The following is a 3,586-nucleotide window of genomic DNA, read 5'->3' on the forward strand; positions in this document are numbered from 1 at the left end:
CCTGACATTCCATGTTACAATATCAACAAAACAAGCCATTAAAGCCTAAATATATTCCAAGAAGAGAAAAAAGAAAGAAAGAATACTACAACAGTTAGCACAGTGATTAGTCGAGGTACAGTCATAAATGCACATTTTGGCTGAGATAGTGAAAGCAGAAATAAAACTTTGGTTCAATGTTGACAGCATGGCATTAAAAATCCCCCTCCCCCGAAACCCCAGAACACCCTGGTGATACTAGCTGTTAGAACAAACAGCACACCTACCCTATCAAAATACAAAACTTCCACACTAAATCTTAACTCTTCTATGCCCTGATTTAAAATAAAGATATACCTGAAAGAATGCATCCCAGTGAATTGCAAATATTTCTGAAATATGTATGTGTGACCGAACGCCCTCTTACATTTGTTAACCCAAATGGAGACTGGATTTGATAGGTTAAAAACATATAATTTATTAAAAACTTGACACAGATTCCATAAAAGAGAAAGTTAAAATGGACTCAGACAGTTGGACCGCACTCCAACACTGCATGAGGGCGGCTGCCTCCAAGATCGCCTCAGCCCCACTGCACTGGCGGGTAGCCACAAACACCACCAAGGGAGATACCTGATCCAACTCCCACCAGGAGTACCTGCTCAGGGTCCAAATACACACAAAAACACACCACAACCCAAACAGTGATTAAAAGAAAATACAAAACAGAAGAGGTGCACCTGAGCAGGTCACCACTAATTTATGGGCTGAAAACAGGGGGGTCCCCCTTACACAATACCATATATGGCACCCACCAGCTACCATAAGGATAAAAGGAGGAGGCAGCTACCCTCAGCCAGGTCCAGACACCAAGATACTAAAAATGAGCACAACAGTTTAAAAAAATGGATAAAAGCAAGGGTGTCAAGCTTGATTAAAACATTAAAAACAATGACTAAAAACACTAAGCAAAACAGCAGTGGCAACTCTGCTGGAAAAAGAAAAATAAGTTAGTTCTCCCCTGGGACAAACACATGTTTTACAAACCCTTATATTACCTCTCATGCCCCAGGGTCAGAACTCATGCCACCACCTGTTAATAAATAGAATTTAAAATGTTGCAAACTCAAATGCTAAAAACTTTAGTAAAAGGACTCAATTGATTAAAAGCTTTAGTAAAAACGGTCCACATGTTAGGCTCACCTACCAAGGCCAAACCAGGAAACCAGCATCTAGATGGAACTCCCACTGCTGCTATTTATCAGCCTTGTGAGCCAATCACAGCTCAACAGACAGGTGCTGGCCATGAATGCTAAACTATGGAACACCATGAGGGACAAACCACCACCCACAGCTCTGTCTGTCACATTTTACCCCCCCTTTTTGTATCCGTGCCCCACGGATAAAAAAAACAAAAAAACAAATCTACCTACTCAACACCATGGTCGAAAAATGGCAGTAATGCAACCCTCTAGCTCAGCTACCTGGGAGTTCGTAGCCCCATCTGCCTGATTTAACACTGATGCTGGGAGGTGATGCAGGTTTCTATGTCGTCCTGCTGTGGCGCGTGTAGACCTCCTCAGACCTTCTGCATCAGACCCAGTGGGTAACACAGGAGCTTGGAAAGGTTCTGTAGCAGGGACGCACTCTTCCTGAGGTGTAACATTGTCCACAAGGTCACCCTGAAGGAGGGTTTGTGCATAGGATGGTTCAGGTTGGCCTCCTCTGGGGTCAAGCATGACCCATGCACCCTGGTCGTCTTCCTCACCACCAGACTGCATTCCGGTTACCTGAGGCACTTCCTGCATGTGAGGCAGCTCTGAGGCCCGATCCACATTGGCTGCCTTCATCATGGTTCGGTGGACTTGACGAATCCTACCCAGATCTTGAACGGGTGCAACTGAGTACACAACTCCATCTGGTGTAGGGGCCTGTATTACCTTATGTAAAACAGGACTCCAGGCATCTTGAATCCTGGTGCGACCGCGCATGGTGCAGTTTTTCAGGTACACTAGCTGCCCCTCTGCCAATGGATCACAGAGGGTTTGGCGGTCATGCCGGTCTTTGCGTTTTAGGGCAGCTGCCTGTAGACGTTCCCTGGCGCCATGGAAGGCCACTGCAAGGCGGCGCTGATGTTCTCGCACCCAGTCAGTCACTTGCCCCCGTTCTGGCTCTTCAATCCTGCCCAGAAGGAAATCGACCGGCAGTTGAGGTTCTTGGCCAAACATCAAGTAGTACGGTGACTCACTTGTTGACTGATGAGTAGTGGTATTGTAACAGAACACCAATTGAGGCAGGTATTCTGGCCAGTGTCTTTTCCTCTCTGCTGGCAGTGACCGCAACAGGTCATGCATTGTCCGATTGAACCGCTCACACTGCCCATTTCCCTGGGGGTGGTATGGTGTAGTCCGGGATTTCTGCACTCCGTACAGGCTACACAGCTGACCGACAACAGCATTTTCAAAGCTGCGTCCTTGGTCGGAGTGGAGGCGAGCGGGAACACCAAAACGGAAGAACCACTCCCGAACAAGGGCGCTGGCCACCGTTGCGGCTTTCTGGTCTCTGGTAGGCACCGCCTGTGTGAATTTAGAAAACACATCCGTCATTATCAAGACGTGCTCTCTCCCGTCAGTAGCTGGTTCCAGAAGGGTAAAGTCCACTGCTAAGATTTGGTTTGGGCGGGAAGCCAACAAATGCCCCATGGGTGCACTGAGTTTGGGCTGAGAGGTCTTTGCCAGGATACATCGTGTACAGTCTTTGCACCATTGTTTAACGTCATCGCTCATTCCTGGCCAATAACATCTCTGCCTTACTAGCTCAGTGGTACGTTCAATCCCCTGGTGGCCATGGTCATCGTGCAGCTGCTGCAGAACTTCTTCTTTGAGGAACATAGGCAACAACAGTTGTAGGATCTCCTCCCCTCCATCTGGCCGCTGTACCTTTCGAAAGATCAAATCATCCTTACTTGTGATCTTGTCCCACTGCCGTAACAGTACTCGAACCGGTCCTGACAGTTTGTCCCGAGCACTGGAACTTGGGGCTTTCTGTGCCTTCCAGAATTGAAGAAAGGCACCAATAGTGGGGTCTGCTTCCTGTAACAATTTGAGATCATTTAGAGTATATGAGGGAAAAGCAGAGACGGCATACTGGGTAAACTGCGGTTCCTGTCGAACAGCTTGATGTATAGCAACCGGGATGGCTACTCCTTCCAACATTGACTCAGTGTTCATCCTTGTCATTGCTGTGGGTGGCTGCCTGGACAATGCATCTGCATTTGTGTTAGCCCGCCCTGGTCGATATCTTACATCATAGTTGAATGCCGACAGCTCGGCCACCCAACGATGCTCAGTTGCCCCCAGCTTGGCTGTCTCCAAATGACTTAATGGATTGTTATCAGTCCACACGGTGCAATGTTGGCCCCACAAATACTCCCGAAACTTTTCAGTCATAGCCCACTTCATTCCGAGAAACTCTAGTTTCATGGAACTATAGTTTTTCTCTGCTGGGCTGAGGCTTCGACTGGCATAGGCGATGGGTCTAACCCTGCCATCCTGCTCTTGAGACAAAACTGCTCCAAGGCCTGCATGGCTTGCATCCACTTCCAAAA

General features: G+C 47.8%; 1 long non-coding RNA gene across 2 annotated transcripts; it reads right to left on the bottom strand.

Moving 5' to 3' along the window:
- Positions 1–432: 432 nt before the first annotated feature.
- LOC144989199 (uncharacterized) lies at positions 433–1,212 on the bottom strand. Of its 2 annotated transcripts, XR_013653344.1 has the most exons (4): positions 1,183–1,212; positions 1,038–1,072; positions 795–856; positions 433–637 (listed from the first exon to the last, which is right to left on the bottom strand). It is a non-coding gene; the product is annotated as an uncharacterized LOC144989199 (long non-coding RNA). The 2 variants fall into 2 exon arrangements; XR_013653345.1 differs by lacking the exon at positions 433–637 and having other exon boundaries at positions 769–967; positions 1,183–1,199.
- Between the last annotated feature and the right edge of the window lie 2,374 nt (positions 1,213–3,586).

Source organism: Oryzias latipes, chromosome 22, assembly GCF_053564925.1.
Source record: "Oryzias latipes strain Hd-rR chromosome 22, Olatipes_Hd-rR_3.1".
In the NCBI taxonomy this organism is placed as follows: domain Eukaryota; kingdom Metazoa; phylum Chordata; class Actinopteri; order Beloniformes; family Adrianichthyidae; genus Oryzias; species Oryzias latipes.